Consider the following 20,728-nt stretch of genomic DNA (forward strand, 5'->3'; position numbering starts at 1 on the left):
TGTAATAAAAAAGATTAAGAAAATAAAAACACAATATGATTTGTGAGTCTTATCCAGCCCAACCCTCTAAATAAATAGATTTTTTTTTGGAAATTGAGACTGAGGTATGATATTATGCTAAAAAACTCATGCATTAAATACTGAAACCATTACACAAACACAAAATGAACATGCTTAATTCTTGAATCCATGTTCAAAAGAGAAAATGATTATTCCACCCCATCTTAATGCTCTGTAACAGCATCTGCAATAAACAAACAGGAGGGAAGGAAGGAAGGAAGAAATCCAGCAATGAGGAAAAGTACAAAAAATTAGTTGGAGTGACCAAAAATTGGAGCCAAGTTTTTGTGGGTAACCATCCATCTCCTCTTAAGCTAGGCAATCAGTATTTTCCCCTCTGCCAGATCTCATCCACCATTACACAGTCAAAGCAAATGCTCCTGTGTCATCTTGGTTGCCTCCAGCCTGGGACCATGGAGTCTGTTCTAGGTCTATTTGTTATAACATTAAAGTAACAGTAGTAATAATGATAGTTAACATGTAATATGTGCCAGCTATTGCATTAAGTACATTGCAGGCATTATCTCTGGTCCTCATAACCATCCTCTGTGGTAGGCTGTATTATCGTCACTGTTTAACAAGAGGAAATCAAAACTTGGAGAAGCTAATTAACTTCCCTTAAGTCACAGAGTTAGTAAGAGGGTGGGACAGGATTTGAAACCGTGTTTGTATGTCACACTTATCCTTTAGCCTACATCTTTTGGGTCAGTCCAAGGCAGTCAACCATCAGAAAAAGAAACTATCTGGAAGGGCAGGAGCTCTCCCTTCTTATTCTGATTCCCACTTCTTGCTGTGCATACCCCTTCAGAGCACTAATTATTAGTCTGTCTCTCTGTCTATCTCCTCTAGTAACTAGAGCTCCTCTACCATAAATCCACGACACTGCTAGTGTACGACACACCAACCAAAAAACCAAACTCATTGCCGTGGAGTCAATTCCAACGGACAGAGTAGAACTGACCCACAGGGTTTCCAAGGAATGGCTGGTGGATTTGAACCACCAGCCTTTTGATTAGCAGCCATAGCTCTTAAACACTGCACCACCAGGGCCATAGGTACTTAAAGCATGGTTGCTGAGTGACTTATGCTAAAACTTACAACAATTAGGACCATAGTCTTGCTTAGCTAATACTGCTTTCTTTTTCAAATGTTCAGTAGTTTGTTTGTAATTGCATACCAACTTTTAAAATGTAGGCAGGTGCAGTTGAAAATACAGTTTGATGCATAATTGCCATTATTATACATGGCATTTGCAAATTTAACTCTAATTACAGAATTAGCTATTGTATTGTCCTGAAAAGAAAAGGAAATGTTTTAATTTAACATTTTAATAGGAAGTGTATGCATATTTACTAACTTCATTATATAACTATCATCAAGTAATTTTTGAATATCTATGCCACAAAACACAATTAGCATTTTTGATGGAAGGTGTGGTCTTATTTTAATAGAGGCTGATTTTACCCACAGCAGTGCATTGCACTTATCTCAGTCCTTGGATGCCCTCTAGTGGTGATAAATAGTAAGCAAATAATAAAATAGATGAAAATAAAATGAATTTACCCGACAGTGGCCCCTTCACAATCAGTAACCACATCTATTTTGATGTATCAGACAGAACAAATATAATGAAAAAAAATTATGATAGAATATTTGCTTGGTTCTTCCCAAGTTAATGTAATATCCTGTAAAATATCTCTGTATTTAAATAAAATATAAAAGGATACACATGTATATACACACATACATCCTGACACACACACAATGAGTATATAAGGTATAGAGAAAAATGAAACACATATTTGTGTACCCAGGACCTAGCTTAAGAAATAGAGAAGAAAGTGGAAATAGAATTTTCAGATTTCAGACTCAGTTTTTTGTTTGATTTCAATGGCCATTGTCTTTCTATTATGTTACTCTGCTTTTGAAGAAGCAAAATAAGAAAACTGGACTCTATGTGAATAAAATCAACCCTCAGCTGCATTAACAAGCATACTCTAGCCAGGTAATCAAGCCAGTACTTCTTACTGAAAAAAAAAAAAAAAAAAGGCTTTCTAATGCCTTGCACATAGTGAAAAGTCCATAAATAAATGTTTACTTATATTTTATTTGGTAAATCATCTTCTGCTAATAAGTCTTGATTGTCTGAGTCCTTTTAAAGTTATCCTGGGGGGATGTGAGTTTTTCTCATGTCAAAAATTAATATTATTTATTTACTTTCAAATTAAATTATTTCAAAATCATTGCCAGAGAAAATTGTTTCATTCAAATTTTAAAAACAGGGATAATGATAACTATTTAAAAAATCTGCTCATTTAAACATCTTGCAGTATTGCTATCAGGATCACTTCCTCACAACCCTATCAATTTAGAATATTTATAATTCAGAAATATTATTTTTCAACATATAGGAAATTGATATGAAACCTTGTTATCTTAAATTTGTATAGGGCCAAACTGTAGTAGTCAACATATCTGATCCAGTTCTGGCTTATTGGATAGAACAAATGTAATGAAAAAATTAAAATAGAACATTTGCTTGGTCTTGCCAAGGTTAAAGTAATATACTTTAAAAATATCTCATAGTATTTAAAAAAAATTTAAATGAATACACACACACACACACACCCGGATATATGGACAATTCAGACTCTGATGACCACTTCTACTTTGTAAATAGAAAAAAGAAGTTTGAAATACTCAGAAACATAGATGCAAAACTCAAAATGCTTTTCCCACAAGATGTCACTATGATACCGCTGAAATATAGTCACAGATGCATTTATCTGTCTGTGACCTTATTTTTAAAAACCAATCAAAAAAGATGCACATATAGGCACGTGATCCTAAACTTAAGCACATATATGAAACAAGTGAATTTGCAGATATCCAATATCTACTACATATGTATGAAAGCAAACATATTTGAATATACATTGACATCTTAATTATATGCACCCGAAGGAAGGTAAAAAACTGATAACGTAAAAACCCATGTAAGGTAGTAGTTGAGACTATTCATTCTTAGACAAATAACTTTAAGGTATATGATATGCCACTCACCAGGTATGATGTACTTACGGGTGGTCACAGACTGAGCGTACATATTTAACTGCATGTGCGATGGTTAAAAGAAGCACATGGAGTGATTTCTAAGTGATGAGCAATTGGCAAATTCATGTCTGTTCTTTGTTTCTGCTTTAAGTAAGCCTGAGGTTAAGAGTCAAGAAATCAGGAAGAGAGTTCAGAATCCAGCACAGCCACCTGTATAACCTCTGGAAAGTTAATTAACCTCACTGATCCTGCTTCTTTATCTATAAAATGGGGATAGAAATCTCTATCTCATTGGGGTTGCCGTGAGGGTAAATTGAGATAATAAATGTAAAGCACCTGGCACAGAAGAGATACTCAATAAATGATAGTAATCAGTATTAATTCCAAGAAGGAAATTTTAATTAGAATCACATTTTGTGCTTTGATCACAGGCCTTAGCATACATACGAAAGGCCTGAGTTTGGTTCACAGAGATTGAAATCTTGAGTAATAAAATTCAAACATATCTATACAAATTTAAACGCTTGCAATAACTGATACTCCGTATGGCCTCTAATTAAGGTTTTGTTTGCTAAACTCAACTATTTGTTTGAAGAGTAAACAGAGGCCTGGCCTTGCTTCTTGGAATGATTCTCTGCTGCTGGGGACAGTAACTGAAATTTGCCTTAAGTCTGGCAGCTGCACATAGTTAAACATCATTTGGTCAATTGTTAGGCAAGCTGTGGGTTTTCTTCTCATCCTCTTCCGTTAATTCTGCCATGTATTAGTCTCCGATTTTTAAGCTTTCAATAGTTCCCCACGGCTGTCAGGATAAAATACAAACATGGCAGACATCTGCGGCTTGTCAGATCAGCTGAATCAGCCCCAGATGTCTGAGCCGGGGATGTTCTCACCACCCACCCATCAGCTATGCTTTACAGATGAGGAATCTGAATGCCAGGAGGCTGAAATGACTTGCCCAATGTCATACAGCTGCTACGTGTCCTCACTCATTGGCAGGTACGCTGGCTGAGCAGGACTCCTCAAGCACCTCAGAACCAGGATTATCTTCTTGCACTCAAGGGCTGCAACGGCCTGGACCAGGTGGGACGGTGCAGAACTGAATTGCTGAGTACTTGCTCATCCAAGTAGTCAAATTTTACCAAGCACTGAGACGATTTTTTAAAGTACTGCAAGAAATCCATTTTTTTTTTTTTGGCTGGATATCTCTCAATTTTTATTTGGGAGCAACTAATCACAGTAAAATAATACAATACTGCCAATCATTTCTGCAGGTTGATTTGACCCATGGGCTACTCTCAGGACTGGAATTCTATTATGATGGTGGGGACTAGGAGCTACACTAGAAGCTGCAAGGATATGTTGCATTATACTCTTGCTTTTCAAAGGTGTGATCTGCATGCCAGCAGCACCCGGGAGCTTGTTTGAAATGTGGAAACCCAGGCCTCACTGCAGACATTCTAAATCGAAATCTGCATTGTAACAAGATTCCAGATGACTAGTATACACAGTAAAGTTTGAGAAGCAACATCTTAAGTACTATATGAAACAGCCTTGTTGAAGCATAGTCTGTTTAGATTCATTCCTCAGGCTCTGGCTCGATTTGCCCAAGGGAAAAACATGTGAAATCCTTGGCACAGATATCAACAATTGTTTGGAACTCTACAAATGGTCGCTTTCTTCCCCTTTCTTGGGTTTTTATTGATTCTAACCTGTCTGACAAGGAATTATTTATTTAAAAAAAAAACCTACACAAAAACGCTTGATTTCATTTTTTTTAAATTATAAAAGGAACATACATATATTCACTAGAGAAAATTTGGATGACATATATAGAAAGAAGAAAATAAACACTTGTTAATAGAGAGTGTTGACTACTCTTATCATCTTACTGTGTTGCTTTCCAGGTTTACGTATATATACACACATATATAAACACACACACATATATATTTAATATTTTAAATACATAATACATTCACATGGTATCTTAGGCTGGGTTCTCTAGAGAAGCAAAATCAGTGAAGTGTGTATATAATATAAAAATATATATAATATACGTGTACATTAGTACACATAGATACAGAGAGACAGAGAGAGATTTATCTCAAGGAAATGGATCACATGGTTGTAGAGGCTGGCAAGTCCCAAGTCCGTAGATCAGGCATCAGGCTGGAGGCTTACTTGTGGCCATGTAACTGCAGGGGCTGATGAACACAAGATCAGCAGGTCAAACAGCAGGCTGCTGGCTCACAGGGCTGCGGAGGCCAATGAATCCAAAGATTGGCAGGCAATTTGGCTAAGTCAAGTCCCAAGAACCAGGGGTCAGATGATGACAAGCAGGATGCAGGATCCAGAGCAAGCAAGTAAGCTTTGCCAGAATGTCCATATATATATTGCATACTGCCCACATCCCTGAACAAACTCCCCTTACAACTGATTGGCTGATCACATCAAATCACATCATGGAGATGACTAAATAACTGTCAAATTACATCATTACATAAGTGCCAAACTATATCATTACAGAATTGCCAAACTACATCATTACGTAACTGCCAAATCAATGAGAATCATGGCCCAGCCAAGCTGACACACAATCTTAACCATCACACATGGTATAAAAATATACATATAAAAAGGTATCTAGTGAAAGTCTTTTGTCCATATCTGTATCCCATCTGTCAAATTCCACCCCCATCCCCAAAAGATTACTACTTTTATTAATTTTTTGTGTATGGTTCCAGAGACATTTTTATGCATAATCAAGCAAATACGAATATATATTCTTTCTCCATTTTTAACATAAATGATAGCTTATACTATACAGTTTTGCACCTTATGCGTATGCTTTTACAGCTGTTAAACAGTCTACACTTTCAACACATTTTATAAATTGCATTTTCCTTCTTTTTTTATTGTGCTTTAGATGAAGGTTTACCGAGCATATTAGTTTCTCATTAAACAATTAATACACATGATGTTTTGTGACATTGGTTGCCAACCCATGACGTGTCAACACTCTCCCCTTCTCAACCTTGGGTTCCCCATAACCAGCCTTTCCTGTCTCCTCCTGCCTTCTTGTCCTTTCCCTTGGGCTGGTGTGCCCATTTAGTCTCATTATTTATGGCCCTGTGTAGTCTTTGGCTGAAGGGTGAACCTCAGAACTGAAGGGTGAACCTCAGGAGTGACTTCAGTACTGAGTTAAAAGGGTGTCTGGGGGCCATACTCTTGGGGTTTCTCCAGTCTCTGTCAGACCAACATGTCTGGTCTTTTTTGTGTGTGTTTGAGTTACAATTTTGTTCTACATTTTTCTCGAGCTATGTCCTGGACCCTCTATTGTGATCTCTGTCAGAGCAGTTGATGGTGGTAGCTGGGCACAATCTAGTTGTGCTGGACTCAGTCTGGTGGAGGCTCTGAAAGTTGTGGTCCTCTAGTCCTTTGGACTAATCTTCCCCTTGTGTCTTTGGTTTTCTTCATTCGCCCTTGCTCCAGACAGGGTGAGACCAGTGGAGTAGCTTAGATGGCCACTCACAAGCTTTTAAGACCCCAGACGCTACTCTCCAAAGTAGGATGTAGAACATTTTCTTTATAAACTATGTTATGCCAGTTGAGCGAGATGTTCCCCGAGACGATGGTAAAAAAAAAAAAAAAAAAAAAAATTTAAAGTAAACATCCTTTTTGGCAAACCTACCTACAAATAAAACCTGTTTGCTAAATTTCTGTTTCTTGGTGCATTTTACGGTGAAATTCAGATCAGTTTCTAATAACATTACCTTCCCCTGAATGAAACATGCTTCTACCCCAAAGGGTATACCAAAACCCAAAACCAAACCCATTGCCATTGAGTTGATTCTGACTCATAGTGACCCTATAGGACAGCGTAGAACTGCACAATAGGGTTTCTAAGGAGCAACTGGTGGATTCGAACTGCCAACCTTCTGGTTAGCAGCCAAGTTCTTAACCACTACACTACCAGGGTTCCTCAAAGGGTATAAAACTGCAGAAATACAATCCTATCTCATACACTAGACGTATGAGTGAGTCAAGAGAAAGAAATAATGCTTCAGAGATCAACAACAAGTAGACTCACCATCTAGAAAATTCTCATTGGTTCATTTACTTCAGTGAAGTCTTCAATTGTCTTTAATTGCCTCCAGCATTTTTAAGACCCAGGATCCATTGATTCTTTTAATTTACTGACAATTACAATTAAATTCTAGCGTCTTAATTACCTAAGCATAAAAACCTCCTTTACGATCAACCACAAACAGGTTTCAACAAAAACGGGCACATCAACATGTACCGCATTGCTGGCCATAGCCAGTATCCAGCAGGTACTGAGTCCTCACACACTGGGCCCATCACAACGGGAGGGGCAGAAATGACAACGAAACAAATACACACCAGGAACAGGTCTCCAAGGAGCGTACGACTGAGTGGGCGTTTAATAGTTTAGACTGACTTTTAAAAACATTCATAGCACCTATTTCCCAGTGCTCCCCTGCTTTAGTTAAAAAAAGCAATCAATTTGTCACCTCGTCATAAGGATTAACTGCTTCAGTGCTCTTGTTCGTGCTATGTGTGCTGCTAGACTGTCTTCCCAGGCCAGTCCAATCTATGGACATCACCCTTGAAGACATGCCTACTACACCCAATGCCTTTTATTACGACCTCTCACCCAGCTTAAACCACCCACTTCAGTTCTTTTCACATGTTGTTAGCTGCCATCAAGTGGGATTTATGGCAACCCCATGTACAACGAGAAACACTACCTGGTCCTGTGGATCAGACTGTTGTGATCCATAGAGTTTTCATTGGCTGATTTTTGGAAATAAATCGCCAGGCCTTTCTTCCTAGGTCCATCTTAGTCTGGAAGCTCCCCTGAAACCTGCAACACACAAGCCTCTACTGACAGATGGGTGGTAGCTAAGCATGAGGTGCAATAGCCTGGAATCAAACCCGGGTCTTCTGGAAGGAACGTGAGAATTCTACCACAGAACCACCACCTCATCCGTTCTTTTCAATACCTATGTTCTATTTAGTTTGCAAGCTTTTTGAGAACAGGAATCACTGCTTCCTGATTCTTTTGTAACGTCACTAACAATTAGTATACTTGTATTTTTCCTGGTAGATACTAAGTAAATACTACCGGCATTTAGTTTTCCTTGTGTTTGATATTTTCCTGTTATTTCTTCTGATTATGGTTATTAAAAAAAGAGAAAAAAACGTTGTAATATGTAGTAGTAAAAAGGGGAATTTGAATGTCTATTAAACCAAAATGACCAAATACCTAGAGTCACAAGCAATTGCACTGTTATTCTCCTTACCATCTTCAGACAGACATGTTTCCAAGCAGCAGGTAAAACAGGAAATGGAATTGGGGGAAAGGGATTTCCTCTCAAAGGCAGATTATTACTTTCCTTCAAGTTTTAAATCTTGTTCCAGTTCTACATATTTAAGTACAGAAAAGGGAAAGTTGCTCCTATTCCCCAACAGGAGACAAGAGCTAACAACATTGCTCAGAGGCATAATCGATTAGGGATCCAAGGTCAAACGGGTTTAAATAAGAATTCTTTAGTTCAGTTTGCTGTGCAGTTCAACCAGATTAAGAAAAAAGTATCTGAAAAGCCCAGCCAGGTATCTCTTCTCTAACCGGGGTTTACTACCTCTTCCTCAGGCCAAAGTTTCCCGGGGTGGCGCAAATAGCTTGCACTCCACTACTAACCTAAAGGCTGGTAGTTCGAATCCACCCAGTGGCACCATGGAAGCAAGGCCTGGTGATCTGCTTCTGTAAAGATTACAGCCAAGAAAACACTATGGAGTAGTTAGCTGTACTCTGTAAAAAACTGAGTCGCCATGAGTCACAATCAACTTAAAGCAATGGGTTTCCTCAGACCAGAGCGCCATCCCTAGATACTACAGTGCAGGCTGTCACATCTGCTCAACAAAATTCCTTTCACACTGGATTTTTGAAATTCCCTTCCCACTGGTGGTGGAAGAAAGACGAAGCACCCCGTCAACTCTGGAGGAAGGGGTTAACGGGAACGGCTGCTTCTTTCAGCCTAAATTATCCAAATATTACATACTCACAAAAACACATACAATAATCAATAAGTTTTACATATAAACGAGCCTAAAATTCAGCTGGCAGTTGATCCTTTGAAGTGCTTTTATAATTTTTAGCAGATTTAGAAATATGTAATACCGTTAACAATAACTTTTCTACAGTGAAGCATTTAAGAATTGATTTTATAGGCAGATACAGTTTAGTCCTCTTTAAATAAACCATTTCAAAGTCTCTAGATCACTTAAAACCTCTGCTAAAAAGATTCTGCCTATATTCACAAAAACAGGACTTCAGAAAGCTTTGCATCATTCGGCCCACTATAGTTACTCATGATTTCAACAGCAGAAAGCACAGGATGCTGATACCATATTACAAAACCATATACCTGTTCAGAATGGCCAAACAGAACACAGTAGCCAAAATTCTTGCCTTAGGTTTGTTTTTTTCTTTTTTAATAACAAAAAGGTAGCTAAGACGATTGTGGCATAACAATTCAGTTAGAAAGGCTGACTGATAAACATACCAAAATTCAAACCATATTAAACATACAAACACACGTAGCACCAAAGTAAACAGAATGCAACAAATTTACTCAAATTAAAGCTTGGCGTAGGCAGGCAATAAATACAGCAGAGCACTCACAGTAATACTTCAGAAGGAACAAATTTCTGCAGATCCTCTAAAGAAATCCTCAAGTATGGCAAATATATTTTATTATACCAAATTCCTTTCAACTAAATGCCTTAAAATTTCAAAATACATTTTAGCAGAAATGAAAGAGGAAGCAAGTAATCCTTTTATTGGACTGGTCTTTTACTTTAGATTAAGTTATGTTCCTACATTATGCTTGATCCACAGTAGGTGATTGATAGTTACTGATTGAATGAATGGATTTAAGTATCATAATAAACGTGAGTGGCAAAGAAGGCTATCTCAAATTTTAAGGCAAGAAAACAGCCTCAGAAAGAGTTAAGCGTTTGTTTGATGTTGTAACAGGTCACAAGAGCCGGGTCCAATCCCAGGTTGGTCTAACTGATGCCAAATCTTACCAGACGCTAGAACTCCATTTCATGATCTTTGAGTCTCACTCTTTACACCCTTGACGCATCTGTACATACGTGATATTACTGTCATGTTTTCCTCGGAGAAATTTTCACAGGATTAGATTTGCTTCTAATAGTTTATAAAATACTACAAAGGAAATCAAGCTCATTATAGATTCTGTGTTTAAACCCCATTGTGTATTGAATTGTGTCCCCCTAAGAAATGTATTGAAATCCTGACCCCTATTCCTGGAGCTCTGGTGGTGCAGGGTTAAGCACTTGGCTGCTAACTAAAAGGTCAGCGGTTCAAACCCACCAGGCGCTCTGCAGGAGAAAGATGTGTGGCAGTCTGTTTCTGTAAAGATTACAGCCCTGGAAACCCTATGGGGCAGTTCTACTCTGTCCTAGAGAGTTGCTGTGAGTCAGAATTGACTCTACAGCAAATTTTTTCTTTTTAATATCTGTAAATTTAACCCTGTTTGGAAATTGGGTTTTCTTTGTTCTGTTAATTAGGCCATGCCCAAGTAGAGTGGGTTATAAATCTAATCCTTTCCGAGTTATAAAAAGAGAATGGACAAAGAGATATGCACACACACGAGGGAAGACAGAAGTCATGTGAGGATCATCCATAAGCTAGGGAACGCCAAGAAATGAAGGAGCACCCTGGACTACCACAAGGAAGGAATCTACACAGCTGAGACCCTGATTTGGACTTTTAGCTTCCAGAACTGTTTGAGAAAATAAATTTGTTTGATAAAGCCACCTACTTGGGATATTTATGTTATACCAGCACTAAATACCTCAGACAAACCTTTACCAGAAATCTATTCTCAATATCCTTAATATCTAAACCTGTTTTCCTGGATGTGTTAGTTATCTAGTGCTGCTATAACAGAAATACCACAAGTGGATGGCTTTAACAAACAGAAATTTATTCTCTCGCAGTTTAGGAGGCTAACCTAAACCTAACCTTGCTGTCGAGTCAATTCCAACTCATAGTGACCCTACGGGACAGAGCAGAACTGCCCCGTCGAGTTTCCAAGGAACACCTGATGGATTCGAACTGCTGGCCTTTTGGTTAGCAGCCATACCTCTTAACCATTGTACCACCAAGTTCAAATTTAGCTCCAGGGGAAGTCTTTCTCTCTGTGTCACTTCTGGGGGAAGGTCCTTGTCATCAATTTTCCCCTGACTCTAGAAGTTTCTCAGCACAGGGACCCCAGTTCCAAAGGATGTGCTCTGCTCCTGGCTCTTCTTTCTTGGAGGTAGGAGCCCCTCTCCCTGCCTGCTCAATTCTCTCTTTTATATCTGAAAACAGATTGACTCGAGATACAATCTAATCCTGTAGACTGTGTCCTGCCTCATTAACATAACTGCTTCTACTCATGCCTCATTAACATCGTAGAGGTTAGGATTTACAACACATAGGATAATTACATCAGATTACAAAATGGAGGAAAACCACACAGTACTGGGAATCGCTGCCTAGCCAAGTTGACATATATTTTTTGGGAGACACAATTCAATCCATTACACTGGAGAACCCTTATATTTACTGAACCAAAAACCAAAACCAAAGCCGTTACCATTGAGTCAATTCTGACTCATGAGACCCCGTGTATTACATACAGGGTAGAACTGCTCCATAGGGTTTTCTTGGCTATAACCTTTACAGAAGCAGTTTCTTCCACAGAGCTGCTAGGTGGGTTTGAAGAGCCAGCTTTTAGCTTAGCAGATGATTGCAAACTGCTTGCACCACCCAGGCTCCTTTTACTGTTATTAATACGAGTTATATTTTAATAGAGCACCTAGAATAATTAATCCGTCTATGAAAACTGTGTGCTTATCACAACCAAACAAAACAGCCCAGACCTGGATATGTATATTTTATGATAGCCTTGATACGTCACTTCTAAAGGAATGAAAAAGATTTGCTCAAAGATAACTGGACAAGTAACTTAAACAGAAAGAAATTGGGGGTGAGAATGCAGGTAGCAAAAGAACATGAGGACTACAAATTAAGGAATCTAGCAAATTATTTACAGAGAGTTGTTAATGGATTAGAAAGAGAGGTAGTTACAGAGAAAAGACTAGAAAGATTGTATTATCCCTGCTTCTGCCTGATCAACTCTCAGTAATGTGCTGGAACTTCAGGGTTTATGATACCTACTTGCAGTGCAGTGAATTACTTAATATGGCCCTTCTGCTGTTGTTAGGTGCTGTCGAGTCGGTTCGGACTCATAGCGACCTTACAGAACAGTAGAACTGCTCCATAGGGTTTCTAAGAAGCCGCTGGTGGATTTCAACTGCTGACGTTTTCCGTTAGCAGTTGAGTGCTTAACTACTAGGCCATTCTAGCCATAGCCTTTGTAACTCCCACCAAATGACTGGGTGGGGTTATGCAAATGAGGTGCTTGTGGGCCACCAAGGGACCTGGATAGCTTGCTAATAATGTAAATAAGGTGCATGGCACACCTATGGGGTTGGGACCATGCAAATAAGGAGTATGGAACCCTAACGAGGAGATTGGTCAGTTTTGCCATCCTGCTAAGTTTAAAATGAGCAATCCCAGAATATGGAGGTGCGGGGGTGGGGGAGACCTGAGTACCACCAAGAAGAAGGGATGGGAGCAGAGCGCATCTTTTGGACCCGGGATCCCTGTGCTGATAACCTCCTAAGAGTCAGGAGACAGAGAGAGCTGTAACATGGAAGACAGTGAGAGACAGCAGTGAAGCAGTAGCAAGAGCAATACTGGCAAAGACAGCAGAACCAGGAGGCCAGCAGGGCCCAGGAGCAGAGGGCCCCCCAGCAAGACCCAGAAGCAGAGGGTGAGAAGCAGCCGTCCTGATCGAGGAACTGCGTCCTGAGTTGTTCCTGTTACTTCCAAGTTGATCCCAATCCCGAATTGTACCCCGTTACTTCCCTAATAAACTACTTAACTGTAAGTACAATTCGTGAGTTCTATGAGACGCTGCAGCAAATTACCGAACCCAAGGAGGGGAGGGGGAGTAGATGATGATAGACATGATGGAGTTGTACAGCAGTTGGAAAAAGTTGGACATTTGAGACATCTTTAACCTCTACCTCATAGGAACCAGCTTTGTGCTGATCCTTAGAAAGGAAATTACTCATTTATCCCTATTCCCTCCACCTGTTTCCCACCCCCTCTCACCCCCTCCAGATGTTGCACATCCCAATTGAAGGGGTAGCTTCTCATTCGCTTCCTTTACTCCACTACTGGAAAAAACAGAAAAGAAAAATCTCTCTAATATCGCCACCCTAGCACATTTCACACAGCATTTCATGTTGGTATATTTGACTAAGTTTTCTCGCGGGCACAATTTTTTTTCTTTATATAATAACAATAGCATATAGATAATTCTGTACCTTACTTTTGACTAGAGAACTAATTTACTAAACTTTAATAGTAATTACTTATGTCTTTTCTAATTATTTTCTATTGTAAGTAAATTTTAATGAGTTACTATATACGGGTTAGGACCACAGTTCCCAAACTGCAGGCAGTACTCCCAGCAAACTCACAGAGGAGCTGCTGGATATTTAAATTTGAGGGAACACAGATGACACCCCATACACCTTCTAGGGTAGAAGTGAGTCACTGGCAAGGGAAAATGGATGACTGTGAATGACTTAACAAACTAAACAAGATTTATGCTAATGAGGAAGAATGGCAAGTTCCTGAATAAAAGCAGGGTTCCTGTAGAAAGACGAAAGGACACAGATGCTGTAGAAAGAGTACCATAATTGGGCTTACTGAATCAGTGGGTATATACCCTTTAAGGTTCTTGAAACATATTGCCAACTTATAATGCCATCTGTGGCATAATGGAAGTAAGAGTCTTAGTACACCTTAATTAGCCACAGGCATTATTTTAAAACCTTTTAGCTAATTTTATAGGTTAAAAAATGGATACCTTACTGTTATACTGGTTTGCATTTCTCTGGCTCCTGAAAAAAGTGGCTGTCTTCTCAAAGGTTAAAAGCTGTATATATGAAAAATGAAGTGATTTATAATTCCAGAAGGCAAGTAATTTAGGACTGGAAAAAAAACATGGAAGAACTGACTTCAGCTGTCCATGTCAAGAAGAAGAAGAAATCTTAATGTGTGAGCCTGAAGATGATTTAAAAACAGTTGTCTTCTGATTTCCAGTTCAATTCAGTGGATGCCAGGGTTGCACCCAGTAACAGGATATGCCGGGGCTTCCCAAACTCCGTGTCACAATGTATACACCACAGACTTCATGTCAGAATAACAGATGAATGCAGACTTCATGCAGGAAAAATTCTTAAAAGATGAAAGTCTTATTCAATCACATAGCTGATACATGATCCCATTTCCTTTTGGTGAACTGTGGCAAACTGCAGATGTGTCTTTACTCAAAATGTCACCCACTCTGGTTTCACTCACATTTCTTACGGAGACTGCTTTAAATTACTTACACGTAAGTACCACCTTCGATCTGAGGACTTTTAGCCATAAATATGCTAATAATAAAAAATATGCAGAAAGCATGGAAAATATTTGATATAATTGTATAAGCAGTATGTGTCCTATTAGTGTACCTATATTTTGAGTGTGTTCATGTAGACATGGAAAGTTAAAAAAAGTTATAATCACAGAAAAGTTACAGTAATATTTTCCCTTTTGAAGCATTTTTAGTATCAATTTATTTAATCTTTTCTGTTAAAAAAAAGTAGTTTGAGTATAATACCTACCATTTGCTGATCTGTATGTACCAGGTTACTGTGATAGGTACACATCATAAAAGGGAGTTAATTCTCATATTTAAAAATAAAAATTGTTGTTGTTGCTGTTACGTGCCGTTAAGTCAGCTCGGACTCATAGCAACCCGGCGTACAAACGAAACACTGCCCAGCTCTGCGCCATCCTCACAACTGTTGCTATGGTTTAGCCCATCATTGCAGCCACTGTGCCAATCCATCTCATTCAGGTCTTCCTCTTTCTCACTGACCCTCTACTTTATCAAGCATGATGTCCTTCTCCAGGGACTGGTCCCTCCCAATAGCATGTCCAAAATACGTGAGACGAAGTCTCACTGTCCTCGCTTCCAAGGAGTGCTCTGGCTGTACTTCTTCCAATACGGACTCGTTCATTCTTCTGGCAGTAGGTATTATTATCTCCATTGTAAAAACGAGAAAACCAGTGCTTAAAGAGGGAAAGTGATACACAGGTATATAGGTAGGTAGATAGACAGACAAACACATAATCTCAGAAACTAAAACTGTGCCTGAATAGGTGGATCCATAATGTTTCTTGACTGGATGGAGAATGGATATTCACATTCTCGTATGAGATTCCTATGCTGCGTGGATTGCTGTAATGAAAGTATGTACAAGTTACACTGTAGCAGAGAGAAAGGAAGAGGATGGCTGTTTGGAAGAGACAAAGAAACAAAACAAAATGGTACACGCGTTACCTGTAACTCTTAACACCAAGTAATAACACAAATACCATACAACATGAGCACACACTCAGTTTGCGTAAACCCAGGAGAGCAAGGCCTCTGTCTGTTTTGTATTCCCAGGGCCTAGGACAGTATCTGGCATATAGCCAGTGCTAAGTAAATATGTTGACTAAATACGTGAGCAAATGTCCCATCCTCCCTTCTCTCCTCCTTGCCATTCACACTCTGCTCTTTGCAGTTTCTTCCATTTTTTCTCTTCCCCATTCGTCTTGCTCTCTTTACCCACTGCAGCTTTTTGCATAAAAGCAAACATTGCTATTGTCCTATATTTACATGACACGAGTTTTTAAATCTCTATCTACAACAGTAACTAAAAGAACACGGAAATGTTTCCTCTTTAAATATCCACCAAGTAGTTGTTTTCTCCACCAAACGTGAAGGCTGTGTTTGAATTTATTATGGGAAATTATCATTTGCTTTAAATATAGTTTAGCCCACAAAATATTTCCATCATAAAGGATGTAGTAGAAATTCTTATAAACTTATTATGTTTCTATTTATAACAGTGAGTTGCAACATGTTACCATATGACAGCAATTCCACTCCTAGGTGCAGACCCAAGAGAAACGAAAAAATGTTCCCACAAAAATTTGTGCATGAATGTTTACCGCAGCATTATTCATAACAGCCAAAAAAAAAAATGGAAGTAACTCAAATGTTCATCAACTAATGAATGGATAAACAAAATGTGGTATATCCATACAATTAAATAATATTTGGCAATAAAAAGAAACGAAGTAAAAAAAAAAATGTTAAGGTCTTTCTCTTTGCTGGGGTCCATTGATGGGCACTGGAACAAGATAATTCTATTCCACGTGTTCCCAGGATCAGGGCTGTGCATTGTATTCATGTTTCTATGCATCTGTTAGTCTTTTCCCAGATGGTTGGTCTTAAGAGGAAAACATGACAAATGGGTGTCCATAACGTGTTTTATAATATACATAGCACTAACCTACAAATGCATTTTCAAAAATGAAGTACTGATACATACTACAGCATGGATGAAGCTTGAAAACACACTAAGTGAAAAAAGGCAGACGCAAACCACATATTATATGATTCCATTTATATGAAATGTCCCCCAAAATAATTTAAAAACCAAACCTGTTGCTGTTGAGTCAATTCCCACTCATAGCAACCCTACAGGATAGAGCAGAACTGCCCAACTGCCCCAATGCCCCATAGTTTCCAAGGCTGTAAATCTTTATGGAAGCAGACTGCCACATCCTTCTCCCGTGGAGCAGCTGGCGTGTGCCAACCACTGACATTCTGGTTCACACGAGAGAGTTTTAACCACCGTGCCACCAGGGCTCCCTATGAAATGTTCAGAATAGGCAAATTCATAGTTGTTAGTTGTTAGGTGCTGTCGAGTCAGTTCTCACTCATAGTGACCCTATGTACAGCAGAACAAAGCACTGCCTGGTCTTGTGATATCCTCACAATCTTGGTTATGCCTGAGCCCATTGTTGGAGTCACTGTGTCAATCCATCTTGTTGAGGGTCTTCCTCTTTTCACTGACCCTCTACTTTAACAAGCATGATGTCCTTCTCCAGGGATTGATCTCTCCTGACAACATGTCCAAAGTATGTAAGATGTAGTCTCATCATCCTTGCTTCTAAGGAACATTTTGGCTGTAATTCTTCCAAGACACATTTGTTCGTCCTTTTGACAGTCCACGGTGTATTCAATATTCTTCGCCAATACCACAATTCAAAGGCATCAATTCTTCTTCGGTCTTCTTTATTCATTGCCCAGCTTCCGCATGCATATGAGGTAACTGAAAACACCATAGCTTGGGTCAGGCACACCTTTGTCTTCAAGGTGACATCTTTGTTTTCTAACACTTTAAAGAGGTCTTTTGCAGCAGATTTGCCCAATGCAATAAGTCATCTGATTTCCTGACTGCTGCTACCATGGGCATTGATTGTGGATCCAAGTAAAATGAAATCCTTGACAATTTCAATCTTTTCTCCATTTATCATGATATTGCTTATTGGTCCAGTTGTGAGAATTTTTGTTTTCTTTATGCTGAGGTGTAATCCATACTGAAAGCTGTAGTCTTTTATCTTTATCAGTAAGTGCTTCAAGTCCTCTTCACTTTCTACATGCAAAGTTGTGTCATCTGCGTAATGCAGGTTGTTAATGAGTCCTCCAATCCTCATGCCCCGTTCTTCTTCAAGTAGTCCAGCTTCTTGGATTATTTGCTCAGCATACAGATTGAATAAGTATGGTGAAAGGATACAATCCTGATGCACGCCTTTCCTGACTTTAAACCACGCACTACCCCCCGTTCTGTTCTAACGACTGCCTCTTGATCTATGTATAGGTTCCTCATGAGCACAATTAAGTGTTCTGGTATTCCCATTCTTTGCAATGTTATCTATAATTTGTTATTATCGACACAATCGAATGTCTTTGCATAGTCAATAAAACACAGGTAAACATCTTTCTGGTATTCTTTGCTCTCAACCAAGATCCATCTGACATCAGCAATGACTTCCCTTGTTCCTGTGTCCTCTTCTGAATCTGGGGAATGCTCAGTCTTGTGGGTGGGTGGAGATAGTGAGGGCCAATGAATCCTCTACTTAGGAGAGAGGGTGAAGTCCCGGTCATCCACTCAAAGCCAATATTAAATTCAGCCTTGGAGATCCAGTCCACAAGAGGTTAGCGGGAAATCGAAGACTTAATTCTTTTTGATGGCTTTCTAATGGGAAGGGGGCTCAGAAAAGACCTGTGGACTGGAGGGATGTGTGTGTTAACTAGCATCCTGAAAGAGCAGAACTTGTAGGGTGCAATCATAAAGGAACTTAATTACTCCCCTCTAGCATTCATTCAAACCCAATCTGTATGTGCTAGTTAGTCCCAGGTTCTTGAAATCTTAGGAATGCCCTATAGCTTAGCTTCTCACCTTGTATAATCAAAAATCTTTTGATCATTTTATTCCCAAGCAGCCTCAGTTTGTTAATGAAATATCTACTTTCATCTAACAATCAGAACTGCAAACCTCATTTACAACTAAAGATACAATAAAATATTGTCCCTTTTCCCAGGCTGGGCTTGTCATGGGTGGGGAGCTTGCACTGGGGAGGGAGTGGTGGTGGTGAGCTCTTTTTTCTCCACCAGCAACTTCCTCCTTGCCACTCACCCTTGCCTTCAGCTAGATGAACCTCTTCGTAGACAGAGGTTGGCAGGTAGAAAGAGAGGATAGAGGGAAGGAGACACAGAAGCTGGCCTGGCACTGGTGTCACATTGTTTTCTTGGGATGTGACACATGTTCACAGCTGACTATTTTATAGAGCACTGTGTGGTTCTTTGGAGACCCCCACCCCCAACCCCTCCAGCCCCATAGGGATTTCTCACCTGTAGTTTCCTGACATGGGCAATGTACTTTTTGGCTGGCTGCCTTTTTGGTCTACCCATCTGTCAATTTATCATACTGTGGTGGCTTGCATGTTGCTATGATGCTGGAAGCTATGCCACCAGTATTTCAAATACCAGCAGGGTCATCCATGGTGGACAGGTTTTAGACTAAGACTAGGAAGAAAGGCCTAGTGACCTACTTCTGAAAATTAGCCAACAAAAATCTTATGGATCAAAATAGAGCATTGTCACATCCTCTTGCTTTGGACACATAATCAGGAGGGATCAATTGCTAGAGTAGGACATCATGCTTGGTTAAAGTAGAGGGCCCACGAGGGTGTGGGATACCCTCAGTGAGATGGATTGGCACAATAGCTGCAATGATGGACTCAAACATGCTGGCAATTGTAAGTATGATGCAGGATGGGGCAACGTTTTGTTCTTTTGTGCATAGTTGCCATGAGTCGGAGTCAATTCTATGGCAGCTAACACCACCACCACTGTTTCATAGACTTCCTGCTGGGATTCTATCACCCTTCTGGGTGGCTCTGGACAGCTTTAGGCCTATAATTGTGCTCTCTAACTCTCCTACATGGTCTATAGGAAATCTGCAACTTTGAACCATTGTAAATGGGAGTTCACTTATTCCAACAAGTTTCCAGAGACATCACTGCTATGGGTCAACCCAACCAGCATCTTGTTCTTTAGCTTACTCAGTTGTGAGTAAGATCCCAAATCACTGTGTCCCCCAACTCCAGGAGAAACATATTTAGTTCCAGAAGTCACTCTTCACTGGGCTCCAGGAAAAGAAGGTGCTCCACCCCATTCATGGGCATATAACAGCTCTCTCAAAATCCCCTCACCTCCTACTCCTACTCTTAGCCTCTCCCAACTCCTTTATAGCTGGAGGTGTGTGGTTATCTAAGGCGTATAAAATCAGTTATTGACCACTTTTTTAAAAAATTTCTATTTTACTTTACTAAGCATTTTATGATTTATTTGAGCAAATTAGTTCTCTGAACGATTAAAATTACTTTTACTTACTTCAATACCCCCCAAATGTTGTTGTTGTGTGCTATCTAGTTGATTCCAAGTCATAGCAACCCTATAGGATGGAGCAGAACCGCCTCATAGGGTTTCTTGGCTTTACTCTTTACGGAAGTAGATCTCCAGGTCTTTTCTCCTGAAGAATGGCAGGTGGGTTTGAATTGCCAGCCTTTGGGTTAGCAGCCAGTCACTCAACCATTGTGCCATCGGGGCTCCTTACCCAACAAATGTGTAGGAATATTACAGACTAAGAAAGTGCTAGGTTACAGTGCAAATGAGAACTAAAATAAGCAAGTTATTATTGGAATCTCTGGGTAGGGCAAATGGTTAACTCACTCAACTGCTAACCAAAAGTTGGAGTCCACCCATAGGCACCTCAGAAGAAAGGCTTAGTGATCTGCTTCTGAAAAATCAGTCATTGAAAACCGTATGGAGCAAAGGTCTGCTCTGACATACATGAGGTCACCATGAGTCTGAATAAACTTGATGGAAACTTTTTTCTTTTTCAAATTTGATTTTTTAAAATTGTATTTCAGATGAGGTTTACAGAGCAAATTAGTTTCTCATTATACAGTTAATACACATAT

The sequence above is a fragment of the Trichechus manatus genome, unplaced genomic scaffold, assembly GCF_000243295.1.
Source record: "Trichechus manatus latirostris isolate Lorelei unplaced genomic scaffold, TriManLat1.0 scaffold00148, whole genome shotgun sequence".
NCBI lineage: Eukaryota > Metazoa > Chordata > Mammalia > Sirenia > Trichechidae > Trichechus > Trichechus manatus.